The sequence below is a fragment of the Gymnoscopelus microlampas genome (assembly GCF_963454915.1).
Source record: "Gymnoscopelus microlampas genome assembly, chromosome: 9".
NCBI lineage: Eukaryota > Metazoa > Chordata > Actinopteri > Myctophiformes > Myctophidae > Gymnoscopelus > Gymnoscopelus microlampas.
The window spans coordinates 11,076,931-11,089,468 of NC_139946.1; the positions used below are offsets into that span (position 1 = coordinate 11,076,931).

General features: G+C 42.2%; 1 protein-coding gene across 1 annotated transcript in view; it reads left to right on the forward strand.

The window, feature by feature from the left end:
* Positions 1 to 12,538, forward strand: part of hcn2b (hyperpolarization activated cyclic nucleotide-gated potassium channel 2b) — a 354,462-nt gene that overhangs the window by 99,159 nt on the left and 242,765 nt on the right. The window lies entirely within an intron of this gene.

Below are 12,538 nucleotides of genomic sequence, written 5' to 3' on the forward strand. Positions count from 1 at the left end.
ATAAGCTCACAACGCGCCACAACGGGACCCATTGTGAGCTTGTGGATCGGCTATTTTCAACAAATGTTCGCCTATTAAGACTAAAAGACAAAATTGGGATGCTCGGTTTAAGTGATTAACTCTCAGGATTTTACATTGTAGGCTACTCATGTGTCCCAGAATAGGCCAAAGGTGAAAGGCCAAAGGAACTGACCTATGCTCTTACTGTGAGGGATCTACAACAATTCACACCCCAATATATAACGTATGACACAGAAGGCTAGGAGGCAATCATTCTTGTTCACTAATACTATTATAGTATCACATTTGCAATAAAGATACCACTTAAAACCCTAAATGCAGCCAGCAGAACACATTAAAGCCTAATTAACTGAACCCACTTGCTCTATACTGTCAATCAGCATCATTGGGTCTAGCGCTCATCAACATGCCCAACAAGTCCAAGAGCATAATCCAGTTGAGAAGTAACCTTTCCTTGCCTGGCTCAGTAGACTTTGGCTATGTTTAGTCATGTCTATTATTTCTGTTGAATGCTACTTGATACAGGCAGTCAACCACCCATGGGTTCACAGTTAATTAGTCAGTTGTGTCTATTTATACTGTGCCAGCTGACATGTGGTGTTTATTGCTTGTTAAAGATGTTCATCAAGCATGCTAATGTCAGCTATAAAAAGATAAATAAAGATAAAGTTAATGAAAATGTGCAGAAACAAGAAACAAATAAACAAACAAACAAACAAACAAAACAATGGAAACACTAGTTTATTGCTATATTGTAGGTTTGAGTTTCAATGTCTAGCAACTACTACTAATTATCTACTAATAATTAGACAAGGTGTTACATTTTTTAAATGGCGAATCTAAGTTCAGAATGCAACACTTTATAAATGTATATTTATTATAACATATATTTGTTTCCATTTGAGTGAAAGTCAAGGTACAAAGCCTGTAGCCTTGCTTAATCCTCTTGGTGGTGTTTGCAGATTTGACTCACACGCACAGATAGATAAGAAGTGCTACTAACTGGTATCCATTTATCTGACCTTTTCAGATGTTTGGAAAAGCATTTTGGAGTTCTATTTGGAGGCCTGGAATGACCCCTCCTCACAATCGTCCACGCGTAGCAAGATCCTGTGGTCACATTCAGGGAACGTCTGGCTTAGGTTCAGCAGTCACTCACATCATTCCGACCAGAGACGTACATACACACACACACATGCATGCACGCACGCACGCACGCACGCACGCACGCACGCACGCACGCACGCACGCACGCACGCGCACACACACACGCACACACGCCCATGCGCACACACACGCGCGCGCGCACACGCACGCACGCATGCACGCACGCACGCACGCACGCACGCACGCACACACACACACACACACACACACACACACACACACACACACACACACACACACACACAATTTGCCATCTCCTAGGTGGGCCGAGGCAAAGGGAGCATGGAGAGAAACAGAAGATGAGAGGAGTGACAGTGTCAGTGGGAATCGTCAGCAGCTTCTCTTACTACTTACACACAGTCATAATGGTGGTATGACGTAGATGTGAGCACCATATATACATATATATATATATAATATATATATATATATATATATATATATATATATATATATATATATATATATATATATATATATATATATCTATATATACAATTTGAATCCTGCGCCATGTCGGTTGTCTGTAACGTTGTATGTAGCCAGTGTGACGTAATCTGACATCACGCCAGTGTGACGTAATCTGACATCACGAGACGGTCGTCCCGAATATGGACACAACGCCAGTGTGACGTAATCTCACGACAGCATGACATCACGCATGACATCACGTCCTACCTATAAATTCTAGGATGCCGTCAGATCGCACCAGTTCGACGGCTTCCATAGTGGGTTTTGGTCATTGGAGAGGTGATGCACGTCACCTCTTTCTGAAGTGGGTACTTTCAAAGCCTGCCGTGGATTTAGGAGAGCACAAAACTCTCTCTCACACTGTGAGGTGCCTGTAAGGTGGCACTGCAAAGTGAACGACGCGTCACGCTAGACGTTCGGGCCGCGTAGCGGCCCGAACTTCTAGTGGTATATATATATATGTGGTGTCAGGGACAGAAGAATTCCACCCTGTTAAACTCACCTAAACTCCCTATAACCAAACTCCCTATAACCAAATACAAGGATACTAATATCATCAATATGCATTACATTTAACCTTTTACAGTAGAGGCTTCCAGAGCATGGCAAATATATCAGATTTTAAATGCTAGACATTTACCATGTTCATTTATTGGCCAATATTGTACAGGCAATACAGTATACATGTAGCAGCTTCCTCCACTCATGATGTCGTCACTGTGCAGTTCCACTCTGCTACCAGTAGGGTAGTCACCTTTTCAAAACGTTTCCAACTGATATTGTTGTTTAGATATGGACTAGTTTGTAAATATCAAAAGTTTCCCCTTATCTGTTGCCCTACCTTTAACTACCTTCAAGCTGGGATCCTTATTTCGACCATGTAATTGTCAACCTCCACTCATGATGTCGTCACTGTGCAGTTCCACTCTGCTACCAGTAGGGTAGTCACCTTTTCAAAACGTTTCCAACTGATATTGTTGTTTAGATATGGACTAGTTTGTAAATATCAAAAGTTTCCCCTTATCTGTTGCCCTACCTTTAACTACCTTCAAGCTGGGATCCTTATTTCGACCATGTAATTGTCAAACATAAATTTAGAAAATAGCAAAAATAGTTGATCTTCAAATTACTTTACCCATTCTTAGGTTTCAAAGATATTGCCATCACCAATTAACACCACCCCTGTATTTTATGTCATCATAGTAAAGGACAATCAGTGCTATTAATTAAGTGATGACAACAGATGTCGTCTGAGCATTTAGCATTTTGATTGGTTGTGAATCCATCAATGGCAGCTCCCTGAAGTTAGCTTCAGTGCCAGATCTTCGTCCTGTAGATAAAGACTGCTGGGCTGAATGGGTTGAAAGAGGTTTGCATGCTGGTGTGATGTCCCATTGTTGGAATCCAGGGTCCCGTCACAGCTGGTCGAAGTGTGTTAAAGTGGAGCTATGCCTGCCTGCCTGACTTCAGTGGCCTATTTGGAAACTAGCTAGATGTCATATTTTCCTAGTGCTCCATTGGAGAGGCACCTCTGTGGGGAGTAGACAGGGTCAACCTATCCTATGTGGTAGCTGGAGGGGACAGTTCTCTGTATTATACTTAACATGAGTATTATCGCAAACACACATGTAGATCAGCTGGCATATTAAGTCTAGGTTTTGATTACAGATCATGCACATGCATTTGTGATAGTGATAACCAAGCTAAGCTGATCCTAATGCAAGGGCGTATCGTCATAGAGGCCAATGGGGCCATGGCCCGGTCTGAAAAACTCTGCTCCCCCAGGGGAAAAAAACAAAAAATCAACATAACCCCATCACCCATTCTGTTGTAGCCAACCACAGAAATTCGCCTTTGTTTTCAAATCGGGCTTATTTGCATTTGGCCGGATTGTTAATGGCTGGCCATTAAAAACCGGTTTCCCCGTCAAACCATCGTTGCGCGAGCCCCCCCGCCCCCCCCCCCCCCCCCCGCCGGCCCGCGGGGGGGTTTAAGAATCTGGCCCGGTCCACGTTAGAACCCACCATACGCTACTGTCCTAATGACAAAGAAGTAATACGGTTGGTGGTTATGCCTCACCTTATTAATAGCCTGGCCTTACTCCCAACCTTACACCCACGTAAGGCCTTCGGCCAGACCTGTTGTGTGTGGGCAACGTCACTCGTTGCTCAGTTCAGTTTAGCTCAGTTGGGTGTATTGACAAAGGAAGGTGCTCAAAACAAATGGTGCTATTACAAATTAAAACAACTGGGGGTTGGGGGGAAACTCTGTTACAGGTATCCAAATGGCCTCTCATGGTGCATTATCAGAGCAAGCACTCATGAAAAACCCTGGTGTATAGTACCCAAAGGCATCAAGGAAATATAGGGATGAAAGAGAGGGTTAATCACACCTTCTCCATTAGCACATGATCTACCCTATGCTATGAACCCTGACCTGTAACCTCGACTGTAACAAATCATTTAAAAAAGCCATTTACTAAGGTAAAACATGAAGACTGGCCAGTCCAGCCAGAGTCACGTTTGGAATTCATTTGAACCTTGTTTCATCTTCTCTCTGGAAATTCACATAGCTGGGATATATATGTTTCAAGTATCTGTGGCGGTTGGAAAGTTTGAAAACACACAGGTGGCTGATGGAATACGGTGACACAAGTGACAAGAGGAAGGATTGAAGGTGTTCCTCTGGTATCACTACACATTCTCAATTCCTCATTTGGCGCACACATAGACCTGTAACTTAGACCATGTCTGGACTTAGCACGCTACTAAAAAGCGCATCAAGGAGGCAGGAAAACACCCCTCATTCCTCTGAATGATAGACAGATCACATGAGCCTGACAGATGGAATAGAAGAGAATGCGAAGGAGGGGTGGACGGAGTACGAGATTTCCACCAGGACAGGAAAATTCTGCTCATCCAAGATTCCAAGAGAGACAATAATGACCACAGCCTAAACGGTCACATGTCTGAATGAAAATAACTGATGAAAAGAAAAGAAAAGTTCAAAACTACAGCAAGCGTCACAGTCTTCTGAGTGTGTGCCAGGACTAGTGTATGTTGAGATGCTGGTGCCATTAGCTTTTGGTTCACAGCTGCCAGTTCATAGAGGCCCCCTGTATAGGTTGAGGAGGGTATTATATGATAGCATGGTACTTCCATGGAAAGATGCTTTCCAGGAACTCTTATGCGGGTGCCAAATTTACTTTCTGCCTGTGATGGCGATCAGTGGTCAAATTGACAAAATTATGAAACCAGGTTTCAATAAAAAAAACATTTTAAAATAGTTCAAATAGCCGATCTGCAAGCTCACAACGTGTCGATGTAGATCGGCTAGTTGAACTATTTTAAAATGTTTTTCAAAATAATAAAACATGGCAAAAAATGTAGGGATAATGGGTAAGGTTCCGCCCAATTATGTCCCCGAGTCTGCAAATACTTTTGACTGCGCACATCACCGGGTATGGTGTAGTATGACTAAACTTAGATGCATGCGTTCTGTAAGCATGGAAATATATGGGCATGCTGCTCACCTCAACTCACTCTCTGTGTGTGAACTGTGTGCGTTTATGGCATGGCCTCATCTCACCTCGCTGTGACACTCCCTAAGATGACATCTCCCCTTCCCACACACCTTATCCATGTCCTCAAATGCACACACTCGAACGAACGCACAGATGCGTGCATTTACACACACGCACACACGCACACACGCACGCACGCACGCACGTACGCACGCGCACACGCGCACACGCGCACACACGCACACACACACACACACACACACACACACACACACACACACACACACACACACACACACACACACACACACACACACACACACACACACTCACACAGTATCACACAGTATACGAAAGCTCAGTCCCACCCTACCGATGCACTCTTCTCACCCCTCTAGTATGTGACACCTCACACTGGAATGTCAAACTGCCACGAACTCCATTGTCAGCAGCCCGGGAGAAAGACATGCATATTTTACACATATGTCCCAGCCAAAGGCAGCCTAATGTCATGCTTGTCGTTCTCCATCAGTTAACACACACACACACACACACACACACACATACTGTACACACACGCCATCACCCATTCGCTTCATGCTATCTTGGTTAAATGGAAAAACTGGCATTGCGTTCCCTTCCTAGTTGTGTGTCAGTCCTCTTTGTTCTCCATGCATCCCTTTATAAGTTGTCACCAAACAGAGACGACATAATTGTAAGTGCAGAATGTAATCCACACCTGTGAAGTTAAGACTTTGAAATGAAAAACAAATGCATGGATGAAGTCCTTTGGTGTAGTTGCTGAATGAATGAAAGAATGACTGAATAATTATCATCAAAGGATTGAAAAATGTGGGGAGGGGGATCCCCCTGGGAACAGCATCAGGATATGGAATAATTCCAAGCTCAATTAATGCAAACCCGATTGTGTTTTAGACGCTTATGCAAATGTTTCCCACCTGGGCTCCTTCTAGGAAGTGGTTGAGCAGCAGAACAGAGGACAATGGGACGTGTGTGTATCTAATGTAAAGACTGGACTAGCCCATTTAGACCTGAGGCCGATTGTACGTTTTCTGAAAAACTCATTTTTATTTAAAAAGAAAAAAAGGATGTTGCTATATATATAGCCAAATCTAAAATGATAGAAATGCTATCCCGGATTGAAAGGTATAAAGACGTATATAGGTCAAACAGGTCTAAATGGGCTAGCCAGGCTTCTCATGGCAACATGTCACTATCAACAGCTTTATACAGTATGTCATTGCACCATAGGTTCTTCTTTTCTCTTGTCTCTGTGGAGTTTCTTGCTTAATGTGGCGTAAGTGGCATTTAAGTAGGTGACTATATAGTTGAGGACTTTGCTATACAGTGGGCCAAAAGGATCATTTGGTTTGTTGATAGGAACTGTATTTTGTTCCATTTATGAACACATGCACTTGTCTATACACTACTTCTCTTTGTGCATATGGGCATACATGCACACACAGTCACAGTCACATAAGCGCAGAAAAGCACTCTCTATTAACCCACAAAAACACTCACAGTGGAATGATTACCTGCCTTGCCACTCAGGGGCCATTTGCTGTTACCACAAAGCTGATTATCTCACCCCTGCAGGAGGCTGTGTTTGCGGCTTTGCAATTTTCTCTGAAATGCCCACATCTATTTGTAGAAATGTTACCTTGCTGTGCTGGCACAAGCTGCAGTATGTTTGTGTTTGTGTGTGTGTGTGCCTGCCTGCGCGCGTGTCTGTTGATGCATGTGTTTACCTGTGTGTGTGTGTGTGTGTGTGTGTGTGTGTGTGTGTGTGTGTGTGTGTGTGTGTGTGTGTGTGTGTGTGTGTGTGTGTGTGTGTGTGTGTGACTGTGTGTGTCGTTTCTGTTTGGCCATGTGTGTGATGGTGTGTGAAGTGTGCTTTGGGCGAGTGGGTGGGTGTTTGTGCAGAGAGGAAAGGATGGAAGTATGGAGGGATGGATGGAAGGATGACACAAACAGGGTAGAGAGGTAGGAGGCTGGTGTCAGGGCCCCAACTCCCACTCCCAGGCTGGATGCAGTATCTGACAGCTGACTGAGAGTCTGCAGGCCCCCTCTTTGCGGTCTCACCAAAAGGTCAGCACTTCAATCAGCCCCACTCCCTCCATGTCTCTCTTTCTCTTACCGCAGAACGGCTCACATTAGCCCCCTTGATACACAGTCAAATCAGTGTTAATCTAAACTCAGAGGGTTTACAACTATACATTTGTACATTTGTACACTTTTGTACACTCTCTTAAAAAACGTAGTTAAAAAACTAACAAAAACGATGTATTTTGCAGTGATGCGTATCTGTATCCATGTGTGCAGTGTGAAGTTTTGTATTGTAGGCTACAACACAAAACTTAAACTTTAACTTCCAAGATGTCAACTTTCTATTCACTAAAGGGCACTAGAATCACCCATATCATCCAGAATGCATAATTACCCCCCTTGGGGATGGCTACAATTTGTAGCTATACCCAAAGTGGGAAATTGTGCATTCTGGATGATATGGGTAATGCTGGTGCCCTTTATTGTATAGAAAGTTGACATTTGAAAGTCATATTTGACTCATCTACTGGAGCCTTTTAAATGTTCCAACCCTTTAATTTTCCCTCCAACACATCTAAGCCATCTTTACTTACTTACTCTTTACTTCCATACACCAAACACTTTCGATATCCGGCTATGGATGGCTTGCCATAGGCAAAACACTTTCTCTGCAGATTAAAGAGGGGGGAATGCTGCTCGCAAATTACAGGGTTTGTACTGTCGGATATTGTCAAGTAATGGTTACAGATGACTGATTACCCAGGCCGCCTACAAAATACTGTATAAAGCTTGACTTTAGCCTATTTTAGTTGGCAGACTGTAAGTATATCATTAGTGTCGTAAATAAATGACTAATTCATCAATTATGTTGTTTTTAGATAGTGGTAACAGTCGAAATCCTTTTTTGTTCTTTGTACCTGATAAAAAAACAAAGGCTATCAGTCGTCAATCACCTTTCTATGTTCAAGATTCTTTACTATCATTATATCTCTACTGTCGGGCAGAAACCAGCTATATCCAATATATTAACTTTTCAGGAAATGAAAAAAATAAACGTGTTTTAGAACAACACAATACTGCCTCATCAAAGTCGGTATGGTGACTTCATACATTGTCAGATACGTGAATGTGTCCTTATATTATCATCACTTTACCCAAATACAGCTCAAGTGGAGTTAGGAGGTTTTTGACCATTAATGTGGAGATAGGGTTTTTTCCCCATCTGACTTTTTCCCCATTCTAATCAATGGGGGACAAACCGCCTAACTCCACAAGTTGGTGTTAGGTGGTTTGTCCGACAGTTTGAGGATCCAATGGAGTTAGGAGGTTTAGTCAGAAGCGCTTTTTATTACTTTTCATTGGTTCAATATTTGTAAAACCCACACACAGACATAAGGGGTGTTCAATAGCACTGATCTATTAAAAGAAATAAAAAAGAAGAAAAATGGAGGTAGCTGGTTTCTGCCCGAAGGCAACGATATGCAATCTATTACTACCTAGTTCAATGCATATACTGTGACTTGCATCTTACCTTCATCTGCAGCTTTTATAACATTTTTCAATTACTTTCCACAACCACACCATTGAAATGAACACATTCCCTGTGTCATGAAAGGCTCATTATTTCATAATTGTCTCATGGTGTAAATATTTTGTGTGTTAATATAGAAGATTAACACAGGATTTTACAGTGTGTGATAATGGCTCCACTGAGTGCCACTCACCACTCATTTAACCCATCAAAACCGGGACAGCATCTGGCATTTTAGATTTTAGCTACATATTCCAGTATATATAGCAACATCAGTTTTTCAGAAAACTCTTAGGATTTAGAACAGTGGTTTATAATAGTGGTCAAAGATCTTTGAGAAAAACTTTTTCTCAAAGATCTTTCAAAAATGTTGGAAAATAGCAGATGTACAAGCTCACAGCGTGGCACGAAGAGACAGATGGGGGTCCGCGGCCAAATATATACCAATTTGGGGGTCCTTGGCACGAAAAACCTTTGACTGATTTAGAAGGCATTTGTAGAATAAGCCTCAGGTCTTGGGTTAATTCTAAAAAGGCTTTGACAGAAGTCACTCAATGTATCATCTCCTAAGATCCATATTCACACGATGACTAAGCCTGCGTCCAGGACCTTCTGTATAGGCAGTAGGCTTTGCTATTCATACAGCATTTTGGCAAACATCCCATGCCGTTTTTAATGACAGCCCCATGTGTCATCGTACTCAAGTTTGTTCCCACGTGTGATGTAAGTTTGTCCCCATGTGTACCGTAAGTTTGTCAGTTTGCCAGGACGAAGACACCGTCGTGTGATCGTGAGCTCTTGCCATTCCACAGCAAAGGCTTTTTAGGGACAGCCCACAGCTGTCCCCTGTACTGACGCAGCCAGTGATCTCTGATGTGGGCCCCCTGGGCCCATATCATTTTCTTTCTCTTATAACAGCGTTTGAGCTGCAGACGCATCACGTTGTGTTATTGGCTTGAAAATCTATTAATTTTGAGCAACACCACCATTGTGCAACAAAGTTTAAATTAGGTCAATATAGGTTACACATTATTATGCATTGTTTGGGGGTAAAACAGCAGCCAGATCAAACTAGTCGTCATTTACCAAGCACCCCCTTGTGGTGCTGTTGACCCGGTATTATTTTTGCATCATGAATATGACGATTGGCCTTAACAATGAACACAGTCCAACGAGCTCTCACAAAGATGAGAGCTGCTTTGTGCAAGGGGACCACTCACGATGACTCAATGCAGTGTCACAACACGCCATGTGTCATGTTCTCTTGGGTACAGACGGCACAACCTTTTAATTACACAGCACAGTAGATGGATAGTGACTTATCTTAGGGCCATCAGACGTGAAATCAGCATGAGTGGCTTTTGAGTAAGAGCTCCTCTACTAGATAATCCTTCATCCCTTTTATGTTGACGCATAGCACTTCAATGCCTTTATCTCAATGCATAGCACTTGAGCACTTAGGTCACAGTTCATTTAGCGTTCATTATGTGGTTGTTGTGGTTCGTTGACATTTTACAAATTCCAGTGTTCAGCGCGTGTGCCCTTAATACACAAGGTTGCTAATGTAAAAAGTACAGTTCTACGTAAAATGCCTAAGGTGCTAGTTAAAACACCTAAATGTTAGACAATCAATTATTGTCTCTGACAACTACACAATGAAGTGCAAATTATAGCCTAGGCGGCCACACACTCATTGCACAACAGTGCAATGAGTTTTCAACTAAAATAGCATACCGGTAGTTATACATGTATATATTAAATATGTCTACATTTGTCTTAACACTGGTTGTAGTTGCAAGTTTTCAACTGGATAATATGAGTGTACAGTACAGTATATCCAAATGTCTATTAAAGTACCCACTTTTTCCACGGTCTGGGAAGAGAAGGACATTTACAAGTGTCTGACTTCAGCTGAGAGAACAGAGTAGGCACATGGGAAGCACATGGTATATTCTGGCCTTTTAATGTAGAGCAGCATTATAACGAGGAGAAGGGAAGAGACTGGTTGGGTTTCAATGTACCATAAATCTGGATTAAAGAAAGGGATGGCTTTGACACTGGCTGTTTCATCTCACCTCTGGCAGGCGTTACGAACTCCTGTGTCTCCTCCAGGCCTTTAGACTGACTGATGTGTGATGAGTGATTGAGTGCGAGTATGTATGAGTGTCTGGCTGGAAAGAGGGAGAAATGAAAGAGACAGACAGATAGGAAAGAAGAACAGAGAGCAGGATGTGTGTGAGGTTTTCAGAAATGCTTATTAATGGAAACGGAGTTCTAGATCCCAGTCTATAAATGGACATTTTGACCATCCTGAACCACATCTGCCACACTTATAAATCAGATGTGTACTTGTTCTACTTAATAGGCTGATTTATTTTTATCTATTTTATCTATTTTACATGTACTGTATATACTGGAGCGAGGAGACATGTTAATCGAGGATCAGAAGTGACTTTTATATCTGTAAGTGTAATAAGTAGTGACCTTGGTCAACTACGAACACATCTATCTATAAACATATTTTACAGTGAAATAGAGCAAAGATGTGGACCATGCACAAACGCACGCACGCACACTTAAATGAAAATAAATATGATTTAGTTCATTTAGAATTTCTAGGAGTTTACGGCTGCTGGCCAGGCTATAATCCTAATGAGGTGAGAAGCCAGACACTGGCATTTAATAACCTCATAATAAGTAGTCTTAAACAAAAAAAGTAGGTGCCAGTTTCATCATGGTTATTAATGTGGTTATGGCACTGTTTACATTTGAACACTTAGTTAAAACGCACACACACAAACCGGAGGGCTGTTAAAGGCCTCTGGAGCCTTTTGACATTCAAAACAAACCGGTTGTGGTCTCGGCTCCAAAAACCTCAAGTGGAAGATGTTGTCGCCGCCTGGGGTGAGTCTGGCCTGAAACCTATAGTTATGTGAAACTAGAGAAAAAGTCCTGCTTTCCACAGGATGGCGTGTTCGGGGCCACTTTTCCTGGCATTGGCACAGAAGCTGCAGGTCATCACGCATGACTCATACAAGAAACATGCCTTGGTACTACAGTACTACATTTAAAGAATATCAAGGGAGTGACTGAGGGATCACAACAACCCACAACAGATAAACCACCATGCAAGACTGCACAGTGACTAACACATAACTTCTCAGCAGTGGAGATACATCTCAAAGGAGAGGAAGTTTCTTTAGTTAGGTCATGTTAAGACATCCAGTTGTTGCTACACAACAGATATTTTATGAGTGAAGTACTTCCCTGAAATGGTGATTTGACATCAGTAAGTCTTATGACCCGCATATTAGACACGGTTTGTTGGCACAGTCTGCTGCCACAGGAACATTTCAGTGGCATGTATGAGCATGTGACAAAATCGCTTGAATGGCATTGTTGTGTTAACAGGGTAATCTACTGCCTCCAAGTGGCAGAAAGTATAATTACTACACAGCAGCTATACTACAGAGAAATAAGTGAATTTAAATTATGAATTGGTTCATTGGACTTTTTCGTCCCATCATACAATAGGGACACAATATTTGTATTAGCTCTGCAAAGGAGCCAATGCCGTCTGCTGAGCAATTAATAACAGATTTGCACAAAACTAAATAGAATTGGTCCTCCTGGTCCAAGGAAGGACTACAGTTAACCCAGTTGTCATAAGGGGGCATACCATGCACGTCTCTTAATAGACTAAAGCAACACTATGAAACTTAACTTTATAGCATATTATGTCCCACAAAATTATAAAG